The sequence below is a fragment of the Otolemur garnettii genome, unplaced genomic scaffold, assembly GCF_000181295.1.
Source record: "Otolemur garnettii isolate 467f Iridium unplaced genomic scaffold, OtoGar3 scaffold00007, whole genome shotgun sequence".
NCBI lineage: Eukaryota > Metazoa > Chordata > Mammalia > Primates > Galagidae > Otolemur > Otolemur garnettii.
Window position 1 is genome coordinate 9,646,171 of NW_003852402.1, and position 24,877 is coordinate 9,671,047.

Here is a 24,877-nt window from a genome sequence, read left to right on the forward strand (position 1 = left end):
GCTACTTGGGAGGCGGAGGCAGGAGACTCGCTTGAGCCCAGGAGTTGGAGGTTGCTGTGAGCTGTAATGCCACGACACTCTACCCAGGGGGACAGCTGGAGGCTCTGTCTCAAAAAAAAAAAAAAAAACTGGCCTATTTGGCTTGTTTATGTTTTCACTTTCAAACAGGAATTTCAAAAGGGGGCTTCTTACTTTCCTTAATATTGTAGATATCAAACACTACACTTATTGAGTGCTTATACTGTGCCAGGCCCTGTGCTAACAGCCTTACTTGTGTTATCTCATTTACCCCCCATATCAGCCCTAAAAGGATGGTCCTGTTATCCCCATTTTACAGGTGAAGAAACTAAGGCTTAGGGGTGCTTAAGAGACTTGCCGAAAGTCTTGCAGCCTGTCAGAGCTGGGATTTGACCAGGCAGTTGGCCATTGCACAGGCTAAAAGGTCTTGCAAGAGCTAGCCCATGCTGACACCTCTGTCCTGGTTTCCCCCTTTTTTGCTCTGAGTGAGGTTATGCTTTGGCCCTGTCCCTGATATTCCTTTCTGGATGACCCTGGGAGTCACTCAAACACTCTGAGTTATTGAACATCTGCAGTTATTTTTTCCTCTCCAGCAGCACTCTTTGCCTATTCTTCTGGTCATGACACCCTATTTTCCTTTGGGACTCACCCCTCCTCTTCAGTATGTTTAGTTCAGAAGTGGCTGACTCCACCAACTGGCTCTGGAGGGTGGGGGGCATGATCCAGGCCTGGCCAATTGCATTTCCTGGCTACGCTGATTGGTTCAGAGATAAGAATGTTACCCAAGCTAGGGGCCAATCTGAGGTGATCCTGGGACAGACGTACTTTGGAATTCCTGGGGAAGGGGTGCAGTCTCTGCCACTATGGGTGGGGGAAGAGAAGGCCCTGGGAATGGGGCCAACACATACACACACACACACACACAAGAAACAGACAGAAATAGCATCTAATGACAATACGTGAGGCCTCAAATCCAGCTCTGCTTTGTACTTCCTAATTAAGTGAGCTCATAAATTCTCTTCCTTTGCTTAACTTAGTTGGTTAATTGAGTTTTAGTCTATTGCCACAAAAAAGGCCTAATTCAGGTAGGAAGTTTGTGGAGTCTTAGCACGTCATTAGACGTGTGCACAGTGCTGTGTCAACATTTCATATATCCTTGGGACAACTCTGCCACTTGGGCCGTACTTACTTAACAATGAGGAAACTGAGGCTCAGAGAGGCAAAGTCCATGTCTAAAATCATCCTGTTAGGAAGTAATGGACAGCCAGACTAACGCTCTTCCTGCCAAACCTCACAGCCTCCAGGTCATCTAGCCAGGCCTGTCTGTCTATCCCTAGGGATATAAGTGGGAGACACAGATGCTGCAGGTAAATGGGTCGGAGTGTGTTCTGGGCTCTGGGCCACTCATCAGCTTGCACTCCTGCCCAATCCTGTCTCCCCCTCCACCCTCCCCCGTTCTGTTTTATTATGTTTAATTTTAAAATATTACTGGGGTACAAATGTTTTTGGTTGCATGCATCAATTTATTATACTTGAGTCTGCCCATCACCCAGACAGTGTTCATTGTTTTGTTTTTTTTTTTTTTTTTGAGACAGAATCTCACTTTGTCATCCTCAGGTCCTCAGTAGAGCTCTGGCATTACAGCTCACAGCAACCTCAAACTCTTGGGCTTAATCGATTCTCTTGCCTCAGCCTCCCAAGTAGCTGGAACTACAGGTGCCTGACACAACACCTTGCTATTGTTTAGAGATGGGGTCTCACTCAGTCTTGCTCAAGCTGGTCTTGAACTCCTGAGCTCAAGCAATCCACCTGCCTCAGCCTTCCAGGTGCTGGAATTATAGGTGTGAGTCACAAGCCCAGCCGGAGATAGTGTTCATTATACCTGTTAGATTAAGTTTTCACCCATACTTTCTCCCCCTCCTTGCTTGATTTCTAGTAAATTTAACTTCCCTCTGGGTGCACATGTGTGCAAGGATATGTGGTGTTGGTTTTTCCATTCTTTAGATACTTTACTTAGGATGATGTCTCCAATTTCATCCAAATAGTTGCAAAAAGGATTAATTCATCTTTCTTCATGGCAGAGTAGTATTATATACATGCACATATTTTGTTAATTCACTCATGAATTGATGGGCACTTGGGTTGATTCCACATCTTTGTCATTGTGAATTGTGCTTCAGTAAAGATTCGAATGGAGGTGTCTTTTTGATAAAATGACTTCTTTCTCTTTACATCCATGCCAGCATCTACTGTTTTTGGACTTTTTTTGAGACGGAGTCTTACTTTGTTGCCCTGGGCTAGACAACTCTGGTATCAGCCTAGCTCGTAGTAACCTCAAACTCCTTGAGTGATCCTTCTGTATCAGCCTTCCAAGTAGCTGGGACTACAGGCACCACCCCCCCCCCCAACTTCTGGTTAATTTTTTCCCACTTTTTTAGAGAAGGGGTCTTGCTCTTGCTTTGGCTGGTCTCAAACTCCTGAGCTCAAGGGATCCACCCACCTTAGCCTCCCAGAGTATTAAGATTATAGGTGTGAACCACCCACCCCCTGCCTATTTTTTGACTTAAAAAAATTTTTTTTCTGGGGCAGTGCCTGTGGCTCAGTGAATAGGGCGCCAGTCCCATATACCTAGGGGGGCGAGTTCAAACTCGCCCCTAGCCAAACTGCAACAAAAAAATAGCCAGGCATTGTGGCAGGCGCCTGTAGTACCAGCTACTTGGGAGGCTGAGGCAAGAGAATCACTTAGGCCCAGGAGTTGGAGGTTGTTGTGAGCTGTGACGCCACAGCCCTCTACCAAGGGCAATAAAGTGAGACTCTGTCTCTAAAAAAAAAAAATGTATTTTCGGGGCAGTACCTGTGGCTTAGTGAGCAGGGCACAGGCCCCATACACGGAGGATGGTGAGTTCAGACCCAGCCCTGGCCAAACTGCAACAAAAAAATAGCCAGGTGTCATGGCAGGCACCTGTAGTCCCAGCTACTTGGGAGGCTGAGGCAAGATTATCTCCTAAACCTAAGAGCTGGAGGTTGCTATGAGCTATGACGCCACAGCACTCTACTGAGGGTGACTAAGTGAGACTCTGTCATAAATAAATAAATAAAGTGAAGGGAGGGAACTGAGGGCAAGGAGGAAGGTGTTTCTCTTTATCTTGGAAAGAGGAGCAAAAGACTTGAGGGGGGCTTTTTCCTCCCCCAGGAAGCGCTGACTAGGGCCCCCAGCACCACCTGCTGGCCTGCCATGTCACTCAGGACAGGTGACTTTCTGTCTTTGAGCCCCTTTCTGGCAACTCAAGCCTAAAAATATCAACCACCTGCCTCTGTTCCCACCAGCCTGGGGCCTCCGTAAGTTGAGCCCCAAGCATGTCCTTGAGGAACAGGGACCAAGAGCCTGAATTTGGGTACAGTTTGGCCTGAACACTCGGGAGGTGGCAGTGGATGTCAGACTGGGCCGGTCTGTAAGCTTTCTGCAGTAAACATTGCAGGTATGGTGACAACTGGGACAAGAACTTTGCCCTGAAGGGGTTAGTGTGAAGGGAAAGAGAGCTGTCAGCAACAAATGATTACAATGCAATTGATAGGCTTTGTTCTACTTGGGACAGCTCTGAGATCATGTTACCTGGGGCTGACAACGAATTTTTCTATAGAACTTTGCTATGACAAGGTCTTAGAAGGTTTGTGCTACAGAATACTTTTTTCAGGCGTGCCAGCCCCTGTACTGAGTACAGGGATTACTTGAGGAAATGAAAAGGATAAAAATCTTTGGCCTCATCGAACTTAGGGTCTACTGGAAGAAGATAAGCTGTAAAATAGGCAAACAATACATAGTATAATATGATAAAAATTGTGATGGGGGAAAAATAGAGCACAATAAAGGGGAAACAAGGAGTGCATGTGAGAGGTTTGTAAATTTTAGGGTTGTCAGGGCAGGTGTCACTGAGTGGGGACATTTAAGCAAACCCTTGAAGAAGGGGAGGGAGGGACCACACAGGTATCTGGGGGAACAGTGATCTCAGCCAGTGAAAGAGACCTGGGGATGTGTGTGCTTGGCTTGTTCTAGGAACATCAAGAGGTGTGTGTAGAAGCAAAGAAAAGTAGGAGATGAGGTCAGGTTTGCCTGAGCGGGTGAATGTCAGATCAATGCTTTGGAAGGACTTTGGCTTTTATTTAGAGTGAAATGGGTGCCAATGGAGGGTTTTGAGCAAAGAAGTACCATGTTTTGACTTAGATTTTAAAAGACTCTCTCTCTGATTCCTATATTGACAGACTGGATCAAAGGGCAAGATTGGAAAAAGGGAGATCATTGCAGTAATCCTGGAGAGATACTGGACCAGGGTAGGGCCTATGGAGGTGGGTGGGAGAGGTCAGAGTTTAGGTGTATTGTGCAAGCGAAGCTAAGAGGATTTTCTGAGTGGGTAAAGGACAGGAGGGGGATTCAAGGTTGACTCCCGAGTTCTGGCCTGGAAGTATGGAGCTGCCGAGCAAGTTTCTCTGTGTGTTAAAGGGGAGGTAGGCTCAGTTGTGGTCACTGGACCTACATGGAAGAGAGGCCCAGTAGTCAGTGCAGGGGAGAAGTCTGGGCTGTAGGGATAAATATATTCAGGGATCTTGACCCATCAATCCCCAGAACTTGATTGCATTTTATGTTTCTCAGTTAACCAGGGTAACTTGTGAATCTGGCGAACAGAACTAGGCTAGGCTTGGGCAGCATCTGAAAAGACTTAACACTATTCAGGCCGCCTAGAGTGAGGCGGGTGCTGCTGAGCGGAGTGGGAAGAAAAAGCCTTTTTCTGTGCTTTGCAGTTTCAGCTCGCGTAATTGCACACAACACGCGGTGTACATTCATTCCACAATTTCTCATGCATCCTCCGCTCAACAAATAGTCAGTGTACTTTCTTTCATCTTTAAAACAGGCTCAGATGGAGGATATTAAGGTTAAGAGAATGAAGCGCCACATAGTCATCTAGGGTCAGGGACAGAGATGAGAGCCCAGGGCTCAGTCTCTGCATCCCCGGAAGCTTGCGATGGGTGGGGCAGGGGCCAGTCTTGGCTGGTTTTGCAAGCAGCAGGGAACCAGAGTTGGCCCCGCTCGCGTGTGAGGCTGGTTGGAGTTCGGCGCGCGGCCCCTTTAAGGCCCAGCCGGTGATCTCAGCCCCGTGCTCCCCGCCCCGCCCTCCCCGGCGGCGCGTCCAATGCGCAGGCGCGTCGCGGCGGCACTCCGCGGGGCCCGGGACGCGCCGGCGGCTGCTGAGATACCCGGGCTGCGGCGCCGCCCGCCCGCCCCGCCCGCAGACTCTGGCCACCGCACGACGTCCATACACGCCACTGCCGCCGCCATGGGCTCTTGAGGTATTGCTCCCGGCCGGCCTCGCGCGGAGCCCCAAGGGGGACGTATGGGGGGGGGCTGCTGGGTTTTGGAGAGGCCCCAGCGGGGGATGCCGCGCGGGTCACTTTGGCCGCCGGTCCCCGGGCGGGAAGGGCCCAGCCTAGGAGAGAGAGGGCATCCCTTGCCCCGCCTGTCCTGCTCTGTGCCCCTTCATTGCCCTGCGGGGTCGCGGGGCGGCCCGTGGGTGTGCCCGCTCCCCCTCCAAGCCAACGTGGCGGGGGCCGCGCCAGGAGTGTAATCGGATCTGCCCGTAGGGATGGCTGAGGAGAGGGGAGGTGGATGGACCGGCTCTTTGCAAGTGGAATTGTGTCCGCCTGGGTGGGTGTGCTGGCGCCTGGCACTACCGAGGACGTGGTGGAAGCACCCATGCCCTGTGCGGGTGGCGGTGACCTGGGAGGGTGGTTGGCGCTGAGGTGGTCGGGGCTGCATCATGAATGGTGCCCACGCCTTGCACACAGGTGAGCGTATTTAGAGGGTAACCTACTGGAACTTGGGGCTCCAAGGATGTTTGCCTCCGGAGAGACCGTAGAGACTGGTTGTTAGTGTGTGTATCCTTTCTGCAGGTTTTACTTTTCCTAGCTTGGTACCTTGCTTGGATCTACTTGCATCTAGGTGCAAGTTGTTCCAGGCTATGGCAAGGCAGTGAGGCTGGGGGCTGGGCATCGGTTTCCAGTCCATATTCCCTCTGGGGGTGAGGTTGTATAAGGCCAGATATTTCACTCCTCGAGCTCTTCCAGGGCATCTTGGGGCAAAGCAGGTGTTTGCCTGCCTGATACCTATGTGTGAGGTGAAGGCCATGTATTATTTATCTGACTGTTGGGTGCCTTTGTAAGGAAAGAAGCAGCAATCTGTGCCCTGGAGGCCTGTGCACTGTGGAGCCAGCCAGGAAAACAAGCTCACCTGCACCTGTTGAGGAAGCGCAGGTCTCAGAGGTGTGACTTTCTTGACAGGTTATGTTTGTTGTGTCCTTTCCCACCTACCTTTCATCATACGTGGTGGACCTCCTAGGCTCTGGAGTGTCTTAAGTTGGGACCTAGGGCTGTGGGGTGGGAAAGCCCTAGCAGCCAGGCCCGTGTGCCCATTTGGACTCAAACACATGGTGCCCCAGGCATCAGGGAGCTCTCAGGCTGTGGGGGAATCAGATTTTGGAAACAAGTGATCATATTGATGTGAATAATATAAGACAAAAGAACAGAAAGAGTAGAGATGGGTTTTGTTCTGGGGTAGGGGGTGGGGTAATGTGGCTAGCAGAAAAGACTTCAGTGAAAAAAGATAATTGAGTTGAAGTTTGAAGGATGGCTGATGTTTATATGAGGTTTTTGTGCTTTCCACATATATTTTCCCAGGTAATTCTCACGGCAGCTGTGTGTTATTCCTATTTGCAGATGCGGAGGGCCAGAGGAAACTCATGACTTGCTTGTGCAGGATACATAGTAGGCCTAGATGGAGTCATTCTTGCCTCAGCCTCCCAAGTAGCTAGGACTACAGGCACCCACCACAATACCCTGACATTTTTTTGAGACCGGGTCTCGCTCTGGCTTAGGCTGATCTTGAACCTGTGAGCTCAGGCAATCCACCCGCCTCAGCCTCCCAAGTGCTAGGATTACAAGTGTGAGCCACCATGCCTGGCTTGGATGGAGTCATTCTTAAACCAGGACCTCTCTCTTGCTGCCACATTTTCTTGCCTTGTACTTATTGAGCATTTACTGTGTGCCAGGCACCATGCTAGGGACACAGACGTCTGAAGGTAAATGGGACCTTGTGTCTGGTTTCTAAGGGTTCCCAATCTGCTGAGGAGATGGACATTGTTAGTGACCCCAATCCAGATACGAGGCCCTGGTAGCCAGCATGGGTAGAGAAGGCACTGAGAATTCCCCTAAAAGCCATGGGGTGCTTTTGTGTGGTCCTCAGGATTCTGGATGACTTGTAAGTTGTTCTGGTCCTGCAAGGAGCACCTTCTAAATTTCTCCCACTGGGTGGAAAGGAGAGCCTCGAGGCAATATGGGTGTGAGTGATCCACTTGTCCTGGTTCACTGGTGTTGGCTGAGTTCTGTGAGCTTGGACTTCTGTCTGGAGGCTGTTTTCTCCCACTCTGTCTTTGAGGTTTTGCTCCTGATTTCTGGCTGGCCTGCCCAGCCCTCTCCCGGAGAGGGGCTCAGTGCTATTTCCAGTCCCTGCTGTGCTCATTTCTCTCTGTAAATTCCCTGGAGTGGAAACAGCCTCGGCAAGGCAGGGTACAGCCCTTTATTGTTTTGAAAAGGAGTCACAGCAAATGCATGCTCGAATGCTTTGGAGCCTTTAGAAGGGGAATTTGGTGTGTGAGTTCTGGGAGGCCAGCAGCTGGGCCTTGGGAGAGCTCTGTGTGGGGTCTGCCCTGGGACCTCCAGCCCAAGGCGCTGGCAGGCAGTAAGCGCTTATCGAAGACTCCCTGCTGTCCTGCACTGTGCCTGGCAGCAGGGGAGAGAGGCCAGAGCATGGGTCATACCCTCTCAAAGGTCGTGGTTGGTTGATGGAGCCGAACGTGTAACAAATATGTGCAAGACAGTGCTCTAGTTGTGGTAGAAACAGAAGGCCCTAAAGGGGCTGAGAGGACAATAGGAACAACAGCCCGTTTATTGAGCACTTACTGTGTGCCAGGCACAGTTCAAAGCACTTTTATGAATTACTGTGTTTCTTTCTCTCACCACCCAATGAGATGGGTCACCTGCATTTTGCAGAGGATGCAGCCAAGGTTAAAATAGTGCTAAGGTCACACAGCTGGCTGGTGAGTTGAGCTGTGAACCGGTCAGGCCAACTTCAAAGCCCATGCTCTTCTCCTGCTAACCCTCCTGTGTGCCAGAAATCTTCCTGGCCCTGAAGGATGAGAGCTCCTCAACCCCTAGAGCAGTGGTTCTCAGCCTTCCTAATGCCACAGTACATTTTATTGTTAAAAAGGGGTCACGACCCACAGGTTGAGAACTGCTGCCCTAGAGGAAGAGGAGGGCTTTCTAGTAGAGGGAACCCCGGGTAGATGTGGAGGCAAGGAATGCCTTGCCTCTCAGATGTGGCTATGTTGGGCCTGGGTTATGAAGACCTTTGAAGGTCCTGCTTAGGGGGAAGACCTTGCTAAGGGGTTTGAACTTGATCCCAGTGTGGTCAACAGGGAGCCCTTCAAAGTTTCAAAAAGGGAGTGCTTGGTCATGTGTCACAGGGCCATAATATCCTTTACTCTCCTTCCTTCTTTCCCACAAATAACTTCTAGAAGACCTGGCCCCCCTCATGTGCTTTCCCTAAGTACTTGGCACCTTTTTATTTATTTATTTATTTATTTATTTTTATTAAATGACAGCTGTGTACATTAATGCAATCATGGGGTGCAGTGTGCCTTGGCACCTTTTTTAGCCTCTACCACCTTTCTCTTCTCCTTCTAGCACCTTCTGGTTTTGAAAACCCTGGGTGGCCCAGGCCAGCCTCTGGAGCCCACTGTTATAACAATGTCTGCTCTCTAACTGGCTGGGAAATGGCTCCACTGAGCACTGACATTCTTCCTGGTTCTTCAGGTCTTGTGGGTCCTGATGGGCTTCTCTGGAATGCATTTGAGAGCTGTGGTGGCTACCTGTCATCTGTACCCCCAAGTCATCAGCTCTGTAAATACAGGCAGAGGAGGGTTAGGGGACAGAGCAGGAATTGGAGCCAGGGAAGCTGGGTTCAACTACTAGGTCTCATTGTAAGCTCGTTGGGGAGTTACCTGCTCTATATACCTACTTTGCTGGGCTGTCGGGCTGGTCAGCATTTAATGCAGCTACATGCTAGTCACAGCAGAGCATGATGAATGAGACTTCATCCCTCTCTGTGGGGTTGAGGGCTGTGTGGTTGGATGTGTTCCACTTGGGGATGCAGCATAGCCAAGGGGGTCCATGTCAGGACGAGGTAGACGGGGTGTGGGAGATGATGGGGTATAGGATGAGAGGGGAGGAGTTGGGGAAGCCTCTGGATTGGGTGCCTTGGGATAGGAGGCTGGGAATTCAGGAAGGGGTAAAAGATGGTCTCCCATAGCACAAAGGGAGAGACAGGGAGGTAGGGAGTGGAGCAGTGGAGCAGTCCAGTGACCTGGGGAGAGAATCCTCGCTCCTGTTAGGGCTGTGTCTGTGGTTGAGTTCTTTAAATGTGGGGAAATGATGCACTTTCCTTTATATGTAAGATAGAAGTAATAATAGCGTGACTATTATGTAGCTATTGTGACCAGCACAGTACCTGGCACATAGGATATGCTTGTATCATTGCTTGGCAGGCCATTTAATTTATCTGAGAGGTAACGCAGGCCTGGGTGCCAGGCAGTCTGTAGGGAGCTGCCCTCATGAGCTGAGTCCAGCTGAGGAGAGAGACATCAAACACATCTGCAGTTATAATTGCCAGGGGATTCTGAGGGAGCATCAGGTCATTCACACCTGGGCAGGTGCATCTTTGGCGAGGTTACATGTAAGCTGCCCTCACGTGTATAGGCAGAGCAAGTGGGTTCCACGCAGAGGCATCAGCATGTGGCAAGCAATTTCATGATTTAGAAATTTTTTGGCAGTAGGACTCAGAACCTAGTGGGCTTGAAATAAATGTTCATTGAATACCATCTTTTTGGCCTTGGAGAGCACAGAAAGGGGAAGAAGTAAAGTGGGAGGAGGCTATGGAAAGAGGAATTGAATAGTTGCTCAGGGTTTAGATCTCATCGTCCCCTCCCCATCATTTTCACCTCTTCCCAGTGAGATGTAGGTACCTTACCAGGGCGCAGCCAAGCCCGCAGCCTTCCTAAGAGGTACACGCGTTCTCAGACTCAGCTTTTCCTAAGGACTGGATGCCTACCTAAGTCTAAATGCAGAGGTAGCCGAGAAGCTGGAATTAGTCTGCACGCCTCATTCACACGTCTGCTTCTGTTTTGACATAGTGGGATCCCTGTGCTTGGACAGAACATAGAAGGATGGCACGTGGCTTCTAGTTCGTACTTTTTCCATCCTTAGATTAATGAAGACTCAGTGTGTGGCGTGACGCCTTGCACGCAGTAGATGCTGAAATAGTTTTTGACTAAGCATCTTATGACTAGTTGGATGAGTTCATGGGATGGCCCCTCAAGGTAAAGCTGGAATTCTTCTTTTTTTTTTTTTGAGACAGAGTGTTAAGCTGTCACCTAGGATAGAGTGCTGTGGCATCATAGCTCACAGCAACCTCATACTCTTGGGCTTAAGCGATTCTCTTGCCTAAGCCTCCTAAGTAGCTGGGACTACAGGCGCCCGCCACAATGCCCAGCTATTTTTTGTTGTTGTTGCAGTTCAGTTGTCAGTATTTTAGCTGGCCTGGGCCGAGTTCGAACCTACCAGCTTGGGTGTATGTGGCCAGTGCCCTACTCACTGAGCTCTGGGCACTGCCCTGGAATTATTCTTGAAAAGTGACAGACACCAAGACTGATCAGACCATGATTGTTTGTTAGGCCTGAGCTTGTATCACTAGGTACCTGTTAAACAGCCTTGAGTCTGTTTGGATGGTGTGAGAAGTCTCTGGCCTGTGATGGGAGGCAGGAAGCCTGGCAGACACCTCCTTTTCCTTCTCCTCTGGGTGGAAACTAGAGGCGGAAGATCCCACCCAGAAAACCTTTGTGCCTAATGTGCGTCACTTCCAGCTCCACTGTGTTTTAAAAAGTCACACAAAACTAGGTGAATTTTTCTTTTAATGAAACTTTTGCAATATTGATTTTACTGTTTATCTTTGAAAAACAATGGGCTTTTCTGATATGTAAGTAGTACTTGCTGATTGTAGTAAATTTGGGACACAGAAAGGTAGAGGATAAGATTAACATTATCCAAACTTCACAATTAGGGAATAATCACTGTTGAGGTTTCAGTGATGTTCTTTTTTTTTGAGACAGTCTTACTATGTTGCCCTGGGTAGAGTGCTGTGGTGTCACAGCTCACAGGAACCTCTAACTCTTGGGCTTAAGAGATTCTCTTGCCTCAGCCTCCCAAGTAGCTGGGACTACAGGTGCCTGCCACAATGCCCAGCTATTTTTTTGTTGTAATTGTCATTGTTATTTAGCAGGCCCAGACCGGGTTCCCACCCACCTGCCTTGGTCTATGTGGTTGGTGCCCTAACCACTGAGATATGGGCGCCACCTGTGATGTTCTTTTTAGACATAAACCTGTGTTACCCGATTGCAGATAACACTAATCCTACTTCTCATCGGATCGTAAGCATTTACCCATGAAGTTAAGAAGTTAGCTCTGGAGAGAAAAGAATCAGAGAAGTTCTGTAATAAAACAGAGGCCTGTACTTTGTTTCTAGTTCTCTGTGGAAAAGATGAGGTCTCTGACCTTTTTCCTGGATGGTACTGTGGCTTGGGTGGTGAACATGGCAACTGGACTGGGTCAGAAACCAGTGTAATGACCTTTACTGAGTCACTTACCCTCTCTGAGCTTCACTTCCTTTAGTGGGGGTTATACAAACACCCTCTGCCCACTCATAGGCTCAGGTGAGGTCCTAGATGAGAAAGCTATGAGCCTCCATGAGGAAGGGTGTGATTTGGGGATGTGGAGCAGGTCACGTGGCTCTGAAGATGGAAGGAGTGTGTGTGCACAGTGTGGGCGTGTGCACAGTGTGGGCATATGCACATGTGTGTTGCTTCTTTCCCAACCTAAAATGTTTGGTGATCCTCCTGAAGAGCCCAGTTTCTCTGCTGGGAAGCCATGATCTGAGGACCCTTTACCTGTGGGTCATAGGCAATCTCAGGATGGCTGCCCCTCCACCCCCACAAAGGGGGTGGAGCGAGACTTTTGGAAGTTATTGCCTCTGTCACTCTAAAAGGGATTTTCAGATCAGGCAGCCTTCCTATTCCAACAGACATGTGGAGTTTGGTATCTATTTATCCCCTGCTCCTACCCCTATGGACACCCTGTACCCGCAGGGGTTCTGTCCTGCTGGTGGTGGCTGAGAACCTCCACTCCCCTGAGCAGGGTTGTTCCCCAAAGCCCTCTGGGTCATCATTTACCGAACAGCTCAAGAGAAAAATAACTAACCCCATGGCGCTGTTGTAGCTACTGGCAGAGCCTCCTGGTCACCGCCTCTCACACCTATGGTTGTTTTTTCATCCAGAGTAGTGAACTGGAGTCTCATGAGTCTTCGATTTGGGGGCCTGTAAGTCATAATGATAGATGTTGGTGAAGGGGTGTATATTAGAATGTTAATTAATATTGGCATACTAATTTTAATTTTATTATTAGTCTTTGTTGCCCTTGGTAGAGTGTTGTGTCATCATAGCACACAGCAACCTCAAACTCATAAGCTCAAGTGATTCTCTTGCCTCAGCCTCCTGAGTAGCTGGGACTGTAGGCACCTGCCACAAGTCCAGCAATTTTTTTTTTTTTTAGAGACAGTGTTGCTCTTGCTCAGGCTGGTCTTGAACTTCTGAGCTCAAGCAATCCACCCGCTTTAGCCTCCCAGAGTGGTAGGATTACTGGCCTAATTAATATTAATATCCCAGCTGGGATTTGTGTGGGCTTTGTAAATTACTTTTCACAAGTACTGCTACATTTCACATATGTTGTTTCATTTAAGCCTTTCAGCTGCCCTGGAACCTTGAAATTACTGAGCCTATATAGATGGAGAGACTGAGGCTCAGAAAAGGTGAATTGCCTAAGATTTTCTGGTTTTCACTCCTGTGCCCTTCCTGCTCCAGGTGGCCACACCAGTACAGCTTTGCCCCCAGAGAGCTGTGGCCTCCCTGGGAAGCCCAGAATGCTGAATTGCTTAGACTTTGGAAGCATGTTACCTTACCTTACCGAAGGTTTAGTTTGAAGCTGCAGGGGTCCCAGGAGGCAGCAGTCTGCTGTACCTTGAGCCAGGCTGAGGAGGGTGCTGCCTGGAGGAGGGGCAGTGGGCTGGGGCTCTTAGAGGGTGGAGGTTAGCCTGTGGGAAGTGAGACCAGCTTGAACACACACAGGCGTGAGACACAGGCAGGTAACTGAATCCCAGGTCATAACCCTTCCTGGGGTGTTTGAGGTCCCAGCTTCACCTCCAGGAGGAGGAAGTGCATGTATACACAAGTTTGTCAATGACTTTAAACAGATTGGATATGTGAAAATCTAGGTTTACCAACATAATACATACTTGCTTTATGAGGAAAAGTTGATACACTGTGCATTGGTTAGAAAAAATTTAAGAGCGATAACCTCAGCACATTTAAGTCCGATTTGATTTCCTGAAGTTCCTGGCTGTCTCAGTCAGTGGGAGCAGGGCTGGGAGACGGGGCTGGCAAGGGCTCTTTCTTACAAGTGCTGCCTTGTTTGGCCAAGTGGTACTCCCCACATGTTTGGGGGCCTAGACCTTCTATTCATCATTTTAAGTAGTCACACCAAGTTTGTGGAGGTGGGAGGAAGGCCTGCCCAGCTCACCACATACACTCCACGTCCTCACTTGACACTTAGTGTTCCTTCCAGTCCACTTGCCTCCATCTCCATGAGTCGCTGGCCTGATGCTTAGGTAGCGATGGCTTTGGGCACAGGAGTTATGTAAGATGTCTGTGAAGGACCCAGGAGCAGAGCTGTTTAAGAGTGAGCGCCGTGGCACATGGGTATGTCTTCCACCGCTGTAGTTTCCCCTGCAGCATGCATGGGGAAATGCTAAGAGGTGCCCACCGCTCATTTGGGGTGGCTAGACTGGAAGCCCCTGGCTTTGTCGGGCGCTCTGCCTCCACCCTTTCCCGCCAGGTCCGTGCTTCCACTGTGCACTGGTGCCCTCACCCAGAGAAGCCAGTTATGGCCAACGTAATGGCCAGTCAATCACCATCCACCCTTCCACCTGCCCTGGGTCCAGGGCATCAATGCTCTGGGAAGGGGTGAGGGAGGAACTGTGTAGGTCTTGCCTTTTCTTACATTGAGGAAACACTATTGTGTGGACCAGAGCTCTGCATGAATGGGGCTGATCTGGGTCCAGCGCCTCTTCTGACCCAGAGCTCCATTTGCCAAAAATAGCTTTTCTCTTCCGTTTCTTCACCTGGGCACCTTAAAATGACAGGTTATTAGTATTTTCCCCAACTCTGAGGCTTATTTCTTAGTGAACAATTTAAATAACTGTATTCTGCCTCTCTGGCAGCATTTTCCGAAATTATAGATGTTTGTACACTTTCACCAGCAGCTGCGTTTCTAAGAATTTATCCTACAGATGTGTTAACATGTGTGCAAAAAGACTTATTTGTAAGGTTAGTCACTGCTCCCTTATTTGTAATAAATAGCAAAAGATCAGAAGTAAGCTGACTGCCCATTAGCAGGGAGCCACGAACAAATTATGGCCCGTCCAAACCCTGGGATACCGCATGGCCATAAATAATGAGATGAAGACTCCCGGCACTGAGACAGGACAGTTGCCAAGGAAGGTGGCTGAGCAAAGAAGCAGGTGTCTGAGTGTGTCTGAGACCTGCTATCTGTGCAAAAGTGTAGGGAAATAACCAGTGCCTTTGTGTGTGTACAGAGCGTCTTTGGGCATCTACAAGGAGGTGGTGACTGCAGTGTCTCTGGAGGAGGCACTGGCAGTTACTGGCTGGAAGTCCCATGTACCTTGTGATTGCCGAATCATGTGAATGTATTTATTAATTAATTGTTTAAAAATTAGATAACATTGAAAGTATAATCTCACCTTGTGCCCAGCATAGCAACTATAATCTCACCTCTGCCACCCCCTCAAGGATGGCCAGGTTCACTCGGCCCCCAAAGGGCTAATCAAAAATTGCACACTTAAGCGAGGCGTGGTGGCTCATGCCTGTAATCCTAGCACTAGGACAAGATGGGTGGATTGGCTCGGCACCTGTAGCTCAGCAGCTAGGGCGCCAGCCACATACACCAGAATTGGCAGGTTTGAACCCAGCTCGGGGCTGCCAAACAATGACAGTTACAACCAAAAAATAGCTGGGCATTGTGGTGGGTGCCTATAGTCCTAGCTACTTGGGAGGCTGAGGCAAGAGAATTGCTTAAGTCCAAGAGTTTGAGGTTGCTGTGAGCTGCGACGCCATGGCACTCTACCGAGGGCAACATAAAAGAACAGGTACTGCTCCGAGCCACTGATTTGTTAGGTGTTTGCTAAGGGAGTGGATGAGTAGCCACACGCTTCATGGTGGGATTGAAAGTTGTGGAGGCCAAGGCCCGTCTGATAGCTGTGAATGTGCCTGGCTGAGAAGCAGGAGTAGGACAGTCACATGGTGGGATTGGAAGTTGTGGAGGCCAAGGCCCTTCTGATAGCTGTGAATGTGCCTGGCTGAGAAGCAGGAGTAGGACAGTCACATGGTGGGATTGGAAGTTGTGGAGGCCAAGGCCCTGCACTGAGTGCCTGGTGCAGATTGTTTCCTTGCATTCTCAAGAACTCAGGATATATAGCTACTGTGATTCCCTCTTTACAGGTGAGGAAGCAGAAGGTACCTGGTGTAGGGCAGACATCAGTGGTGGGATTTGGACACAGTTTCCTCTCCAACTCCTGCATTTAAGTAGTTTATTCTGCTATATCCCCCAGGTCACATGTAATACTGACATTCTTTTTTTTTTTTGAGACAGTATCTCACTTTGTCACCCTCAGTAGAGTGCCATGGCGTCAGAGCTCACAGCAGCCTCCAACTCCTAGGCTTAGGTGATTCTCTTGCCTCAGCCTCCCCAGTAGCTGGGACTACAGGCACCCACCACAATGCCCGGCTACTTTTTTGTTACAGTTTGGCCGGGGTCAGGTTTGAACCTGCCATCCTCAGTATATGGGGCCGGCACCCTACCCACTGAGCCACAGGCACCCAATACCAATACTCAACCTATTCTCATTACTTGTCCCACTGGCCATGGACAACTTTATTATTCAAGTGGATTTTCTTCCCCACTAGACTATAAGCTCTTAAAGGGTCAGAGATACCCTTTGGACTTTGCACATTGAAGGTGCTCAATGGTATGTATATATTATATTTTAAAACTTTGTATAGTTATTTAACTCATAACAAATCTTAGATGTATAGCTTGGTGGATTTTGACATCTGTCCATACCTGTGTAATTTGCCCCAATCAAGGTGCACAACCATCCCTGCACCCCACATTGCTTGCTGAGGTCTCCCAAGGTGACCACTGCTCACCTCAGCACTTCTAGTTAGTTTGCCAGGGTGTAAGCCTTGGGAATGGGAGCACACAGAAGACATTCTGTCAGCAAGATCATCCAGCTCGCCTGTTGTGGTCCTTTCCTCTTTTTCTCTCCTGCGTAGGAGTCCTCTGTTTGACTATATCACTATTTATTTATCCCTTCTCCAGTGGACAAGCATTTGGGTTGTGTCTGGCCTCTTCTGCTGTGAAATATGGCCTTGTTTGGGGGAGCACACATGTGCTTGTTGCTGGCTGTGCACCCAGAATGTGATGCCACCTTGCCCAAGTCAATAGGTGTTTGTGTGAATGAAATACAGGTTGGGGGCATCCTGGGCTGGAGCCAGGCTTCTTGCTAGCAGGGTCTCAGGGGATAGGGCAGGTGTAGGGGTCTTGGTTTAGACAACCTGTTCCCATAGGGCAATAGGATTGGTGCGTTTCAGGATTCTGGCACCTGCAAGGGGACCCATTTGCTTAGTGCCAGTTAGGATTTCAGCAGTCTGGAAAGGTGGTCAAAAGCCCAGTTAATGAAGCTGAGTGCTGGTCCATTTCTTCTCAATTTGGGAGAAAACTGAGATGATCAAAATTAGGACTGGTATGTATATTAAAGAAAAAGACCTAATTACAAGGCGGAATGGAGTAAGCCCTCTCTGGAGGATCTGGGACTTTTTTGTTACTGTCCTTCATTTCAGCACCCTGCCCAAGTGACAGGGGCATGCTTAGATGATTTTTTTCTCCTGGTTGAGAGATTCATGGGAACTTAGCTGCTAGAGGGGCCTCAGCTTGCTTGTGTAGACTGGAGGGGATTGGGACAGAGAGATGAGGACCCCTATCCCCATGAGGGCATGTGACGCTTTTTCAAAGGCTCAGCAGGCAGAACTGCTCAGCCACTGGCCACTCTTTCCCTCTAATCCCCTCTGGAGAAGGGCCAGAAGCTGACGGGCCAGATAGCCTCCCGAGGCAGGAGGGCTCATTGCTGTTCCCGAGCAGCTGAAGCAAAGCACAGTGGTCAATTCATATGAACAGTGCTCAAGTCAAATCCCACCTCTCTTGAGTTTCTCTGTATATATTAAATAAAAAAAACAAAACAACTCCCAGGTTGCATTAATATTCCAGAGATCATGTTGCCAGTTTAGCTCAGCCTGTGGGTGGCAGCTGCCTGCCTGTCTGAGCACTTCATGACTGCAGCACAAAAGGGTTTGGATCTGAAACTAATGAATGAAAATGTGACCTCAGAAGGTATGAAAGTAAGCAGACAGGGCGGTGCCTTCAGCTCAAAGGAGTAGGGCAGCCCTATATGCCTGAGGTGGTGGGTTCAAACCCAGCCCCGGCCAAAAAAAAAAGAAAGTGAGCAGACAACCAGATATAGGACTGGTGGCTTGGCTCTCTGAGACTGTTGGGAACATGAACTCCTAGTCTGACCAAAGGATGAAATGACAGAAATGAGAGAGTGATAATAATGAAAGATGTTACATAGTACCAGGCGCCCTGCTCAGAGCTTTCCCGTGTTACTTTACAGCTCTTGCTGAGTAGGTGTGTCTGTATCCCCATTTTACAGATGAGGAAGCTGAGGAAAGGAGCAGTTCTGTAACTGGCCCATGGACACAAAGCTAGCACTGGGAAGCCTGGTTTAGGTTGGTGTGGCTACAGAGCCCCAGGCTCTTTCATGGCCCTTGGGAGGACTTTGGATTTGATAGCATGGCAGCATTGGTATGAGGACTTGTTTGCTAGCTGTCTGTGGGCAAATAACCTCCTCCCTCCGGGCCTTTCCTCATCTGTAGGCTGTTTGGTGCTGTAAGAAATTATCAGAAACTGGCTCAGCACCTGTAGCACAGTGGTTATGGCGCCAGCCACGTACACCAAGGGTGTGCAGGTTTGAACCTGGCCCGGGCCAGCTGAACAACAATGACAACTGCAATAAAAAAATAGGCGGGCACTGTGGTGGGCGCCTGTAGTCCCAGCTACTTGGGAGGCTGAGGCAAGAGAATCACCTTAAGCCCAAGAGTTTGAGGTTGTTGTGAGCTGTGACAACATACTGAGACTCTGTCTCAAAAAAGAAAGAAACTTAGCGACTTAAAACACAAATCGATTATCTTACAGTTTTGGAGGTCAGAAGTCCAAAGTGTATTTCACTGGGCTAAAACCAAGGAGTCAGCAGGGCTGTGTTCCTTCTGGAAGCTCTGGGGGAGAATCTGTTTTCTTGCTGTTTCCAGCTTCTGGGAGCCACCTGCATTCTGTGCCTCGTGGCCCCTTCCTCTCATCTTCAAAGCCAGCAGCACAGCGTCTCCAGCGTCTCCCACTCTCTCTTCTGTGTTTCAGTTGTCAGGCTGCCGTCTTTGTAAGGGCCCACCCATGTAACCAGGATAATCTCTCTCAAGATAATTTAATCACTTCCTCAAAAGTCCCTTTGCTACCATATAAGGTAACATATTCTTAAGTTTGGGGAGTTGGGATGTGGACATCATTATTCAGCTCACCACATAGGACATAATAAAGTCTATGATGGGAGGGTGGCAAAGTAAGGTATTCCTTGAACATGAAGTTAACAGTGATTCAGGATAAAATTTGAGTGAGATGGTTTGATGTTCTCTGAAATGCTTGAATTCCAGGGCAGGTAGTGGTGTTCAGTGATTACACATAGCTATAGCTTCATAGCTTGTTTGAAAAGGTGGGTGTCACTAGAAGGGAGATCAGTCAGAAAAGAATGGAGGTCAGGCTTTGTGGGGGCAAGCAAGAGTGTGTGTCTGACAGTCAGCTCCTGACATGTTCTGAGTGGATCTCGGGCTGGAAGGAGGGATCCTGTCATGTTTGAAAATAAGCACAAAAATAAGCCACACAGAGGCTTGCTTCCTCAGGCTCCTGCCTTCCTGTAGTTCTGGAGAGCAGTCCAATCCAGGCTAAAGTTCCTTTCTCCACTGGAATCCAGAACACTTAGAAATCCCAAAGCTTCTTCCTAAATCTGCAGCAGACTAATTTCGTTGGAAAAATGTGACCTGAATTGGAGTGAGACTAATTATGGTCTTTAAAAATATCTCACCTAGGGTGACTAGCCATACATTTCCCTATGAAATACTATGTGGTTGTGGGGTGCTGCCCATACCCCTCCTGGGGTGTCATGCCACATTTAGCAGCATAATCCGTTCTAAAATCTGAAAAATTCTGAGTTCCTAAACTCATTTGCCCAAAGGCCTTGACCATGGGACAGAGCCACCTGGTACTTCCAGTCACCTGTTCTGGGCCCAGCTCAGGTGATGGCACTGAGATTCCAGCTCAGTTTCCTGACTCAGAGCCTGGGACAAAGTTCTTGCCTGCATGGCCTGGCTTCTTTGCAAGAAGCGGATGGGAATGACTGTACTCCTTGCTGGCAGGTGGGCTGTGGGGTTGGGGGGCAATACTTGACTTTGCTTTCTATCTGATTTACTGTCTAGAACTGAGAGAACCCGGGGACATGTGTCGGGAAGAATAAGGGCACAGAGGCAAAGAAAAGTGGGAATAGCATCAGCCCCAATTCTGAACCTTTTAGCCATTACCTTTCACCACAGCCCTACTCTCTAAACTTTCTTTGATCACATATCCTTCTCAGTAACAGAACCCACAACCCTTCTTTGAGCATGCGCCCCCAGTATAAGGCTATTGATGTATAGTTATAGGAATATATACACATACGAGTATGTACATGACTACCTCACTGTTTTCCTGTATACATAATAAAACCTGCTCCAAAAAATAAACCAAAGGACAAGCTAAAGATGTAATAATTTACAAAATGTTTTACTTTGTTGATGATACAAAAACCTTCTGGCTTCATATGCTTGGTTATTTTTGGAAAGTGTGCTTTAATGTTCTGCGAGACAGCGTTTGGAAGGTCTGGCTCTGTGCTTAGTTTGTTTAGGTACCGGGTGTTGATGGCTCCCCTCCCCGCAAAAGATCCCCATCCGGGATGCGAAGGTACACGCGGAACAGATGCATCACTGGCTTCCTTTCTAAATTGGGTTACTCATTCTTTGTCCTGTCCACTGAGTATGCAAAGGATTTGTTGAAATTTGGCTAGTACATTTCCATTCTCTCTGGTGCCAATCATGTTTCTGTAAACAAAATAGAAGGTAATTTCGTTTTAAAGTTCTTAACAGATGAGTCTAAAACCCACTCACATGCTTGGGAAATTTTCTTAACAGATTAGAAAATTCTGTTACATAGTTTTTTTAGGAGTTCGGATATGAGAGAGTTTTTGTTGTTTTCTTTTAAATCAGTGGCAGACATACTGTTTGGTAGTATAATCCTATGGCAGTGGAAGCAGTTTTCAAATAGACTTTTCTGGAGCACTCTGCGCCCAGCCAAGGTTTCCTTCAAAGAGCAGGGCCTCTCTCACTCATTGCAATACATGCCTTTCCTGGGAAGGGACGTGTTAAACATGCTTAAAGATGGTTTGAAAATATCACCGGGACAGTATCTCTAACAGCCAGTTGTCACAGAAAAGGATGAGAAAAGTTGGAAATTTATTTATTTTTTTTTTGAGACAGTCTGACTCACTATGTCACCCTCAGTAGAGTGCCATGACGTCATAGCTCATAGCAACCTCGAACTCTTGGGCTCAAGTGATTCTCTTGCTTTAGCCTCCTGAGTAGCTGGGACTACAGGTACCTGCCACAATGCTCTGCTATTTCTTTTAAAGGCCGGGTTTGGCTTTTATAGAGGCGGGGTCTCGCTCTTGCTCAGGCTGGTTTCGAATCTGTGAACTCAGGGCAGTCCACCCACCTAGACCTCCCAGGGTGCTAGGATTACAGGTGTGAGCCCCCTGTCCTCCTCTCCCCCTTTTTAAACAGTGTATCTCTGACATGTTATTTTTTCACCCTGTAATACTTCAGTATGTATTGCTACTTGATAAAGACTTAAAACTTCCTATTTTGAAATAATTGTAGACTCATAAGAAGTTAAAAAAAAATATTTACACAAGGTCCTGTGTGCTCTTCATCCAGCCTCTACCAGTGGTAACGTTCTGTTTAGTTGTAGTATAATGTCAAAGCCAGGAAATGGACATTAGTGCAGTACTATTAACTGGAATACAGACCTTACTGAGTTTTTACTATTTTGAGGAGTATGTATATAGGTTTTTTGTTTTGTTTTTATTGAGACAGAGTCTTACTCTGTTGCCCTGAGTAGAGTGCCATAGCATCATCATAGCTCATAGAAATTTCAAACTTCTGGGCTTGAGCAATCCTCTTGTCTCAGCTTCTTGAGTAGCTGGGACTACAGGTACCCACCACAGCACCCAGCTAGTTCTGTTCTATTTTTAGTAGAGATAGGGGTCTCACTCTTACTCAGGCTGGTCTTGAACTCCTGAGCTCAAGCAGTCCACCCTTGGCCTCCCAGAGTGCTAGGATTATAGGCGTGAGCCACCATACGCCCTCCTCAAGTGTGTATGTAGTTTTATGTAATTTTTTCCTGGTAGATCCATATAACTCCTACCATTATAAATATAAAAACTATTTCATCACCTGGAGGGAACTCCCTTGTTACCCTTTAAATTTATACACCCCTCCTCATTGTTACTGCCCTGTGCCAGCTTCTAAACTGTCCTTGTTTGCCAGGTGTCTGTTCTTTTTCTTCTTTTAGAGACAGGTCTCTATCACAGAGGCTAGAATGCAGTGGCAACGAGATAGCTCACTGGAGCCTTTAACTTCTGGGCTCAAGTGATGCTTTTGCTTCAGCCTCCCCAGTGGCTGGGACTACAGATGCACACCATCATGCCTGGCTAATTTTTCTTCTTATTTTTTTTTTAGGAGTCTTGCTATGTTGCCCAGGCTGGTCTAGGACTCCTGACCTCAAGCAATCTTCCCACCTTGGCCTTCCAGTGAAGGCCACCAAGTCCAGCCCCTGTATCTGTTCTTCAGTGAAATACTTGTTCATGTCTTTTACCCATTTTCTAATAGGATTTTTTCTTTCTTTCTTTTTTTTAAGCATTGTGCTTTTTGAGCATTTTTCATATATTCCTGGTGCAAGATATGTACCAGGTCTGTGTCTTACCAATAATGCATCCACTCTGTGGCTTGTCTTTTCATCCTCTTAGTAGAGTCTTTCACAGCTCCAAAGTTTATACCTTTAATGAAGTTTACTTTAATCACTTTTTCCTTTTGTGGATCATGCTTTTGGTGTTAAATCTAGGAACCCCTGACCTAGCCCTAGGATTCAAATTTCTTTCTTCTATATATTCTAAAAATTCTACAGTTTTATATTTAAATCGGTGATCTAAGCTGGGCATGGTGGTTCATGCCTGTAATCCTAGAATTCTGGGGGGCTGAGGCAAGTGGATTGCTGGAGCTCAGTAGTTTGAGACCAGCCTGAGCAAGAGCAAGACCCTGTCTATACTAAAAATAGAAAAACTAGCTGGGTATTGTGGTGGATACCTGTAGTTCTAGCTACTTGGGAGGCTGAGGCAAAGGAACACTAGAATCCAGGAGTTTGAGGTTGCTGTGAGCTATGATACCCCAGCACTATACCCAGGGCAACAGAGTAAAACTCTGTCTCAAAAAAAAAAAAAAAATCTGTGATCCATTTTGAACAAAGGTTCAGGTTAAGATTCAAAGTGTTTTTTGTTTGTTTTGTTTTTGCTTCTGGATATCCAGCAATTCAGCATTATTTGTTGAAAAGCTCATTCTTCCTCCATTGGTAAGGAATTTAATTTTTGCATACCCACCATGCCATCATCACCAGTAATGAAATTGACAGAAATTCTTGTCTTTCTTATTTCCAAGATGTCTTTTAATTATTTGGTTTGTTAGTATCAGGACCCAGACATGTTGTGTTTAGTTGTGTCCCCTCAAGTCTCTTATTCCATTACAGCAATTCCGTAACAGCAATTCATTTGTTGGTGGATCCAGATTATTTGACCTGTGAATGGCGGCTGCTTCCTCATGGCATCATCTGGTCTGTTCCTCTGCCCTCTCTAGCTCCTGGGTCCTAGTGACTAGTACTAGTGGCTTGTTTAGATTCCAGTTCATGTTTCAGGTGTGAGTCCTTCCTAGGTGGTGCTGTTGGCTTCCCAAGCCTTTATCAGGAGGCTCCAGACTTCAGTGGTGTTGATCTTAACTGTGGGCCTAGAGAAGCTGCCTGATTCATTCATTGCCAAGTTCCCCAACAGCCTTTCACTAACTGGTTTTATCATCCATATCTATATCATTATTTGAATTAGGAGTCATAAAATGGTGACTTTTAGTTATTATGAAGAAACTGAGGCTCTGAGAGAAATCAGTTACCCATAGGTGGTGAAGTCCAGTGGGAGTCCTTTGGGAGACTTCAGAGCTGATGGGTGGTTATGCCACTTGGAGACTCAGTCCCAAAGTCCCACCATGTGGAAGCCTTCCCTGATCCCCTCCTGAGCTTTGGCCAAGTCAGCTGATGGGCTCCTTTCATGCTGGGCACTCATCTCTTAGCAGTTCTAGGTGATGAGGCCTCTAGGTTATCCCTGGTGCACGGAGAAGTTACCAGGATGAGGTGGGAGTGCTGCAAGGCCGAGGGCCCACCACAAATCCATTGGCCTCAGGATGTGTTTGTTAGAAAGATGCTGCTGCCTAACACTTTGGGGGACCTAGATGGGAGGATCACTGGAGACCAGGGGTTAGAGACCAGCCTGGGTGATATAGTAAGACCCTGTCTCTACAAAAACTAGAAAAACTAGCTAGGCATTGTGGCGCATGCCTGTAGTCCTAGCTGTTGGGGAGGTTGAGGCAGGAGGATTGCTTGAGCCCCGCAGTTGGAGGTTGCAGTGACCTATGATGATGCCACTGTACTCTAGCTGGGGCAATACTGAGACTCTGTTTAAAAAAAAAAAAAAATTCTGGCATCTCCCCTCTGGGCCCTCTGCCATGTCCCTGGCGAAAGTTTAACATTTGGTCCATTAAGAAAATAATGGGGTCCTGTGAGAGCAGCTGGGACTCTGAGCCTCATTGGTAGATCCTGCCTCTACTTCAGGGTGCATGGGCTGCACTGGAAAAGGGCTAACATGAGGCCCTTCTCTAGGGAAGCAAAGGGCTGGCACCAGACAGCACTGCCTCTGCTTCTCAAAGCTTTGCCAGGCTAGTGTCTCCCTTGCCTGTGGGGCCTGAGCAGGCAAGAGAGCCTTAACAGGTAGGGGCCTATACTGACTATGGAGGGGCAGACTCCAGTCTTCACCCCGCAGCCCAACATGTACAGGCTGTATATAGCACTGTGCAGACTGGCTTCCTTGAGGACGAGCTTTGTCCTGCTAGGAGGCTCTGGAACGGGGAGAGGGGACAACTCATCCAAGTCCCCCCATTTGGTGAGAGGTGGGAAGACAACATGTTTGTAAGACCTTGCTTTGATTCCTTGCTCTGTGTTGGGGTAAGTC

General features: G+C 48.0%; 1 protein-coding gene across 3 annotated transcripts in view; it reads left to right on the forward strand.

The window, feature by feature from the left end:
• TMEM184B (transmembrane protein 184B) overlaps positions 1-24,877 on the forward strand; it is a 51,946-nt gene that overhangs the window by 4,069 nt on the left and 23,000 nt on the right. Inside the window, exon 1 of one of the 3 annotated variants that reach the window (XM_023509459.1) lies at positions 4,487-4,505. The exons of 1 other annotated variant lie outside the window; for it this stretch is intronic. The gene's annotated coding sequence lies outside the window, so the exon portion shown is untranslated. Of the gene's footprint in view, positions 1-4,486; positions 4,506-5,206; positions 5,362-24,877 lie in introns of those variants that run through there. One more of the 3 variants, XM_003783207.3, reaches the window with a different exon arrangement.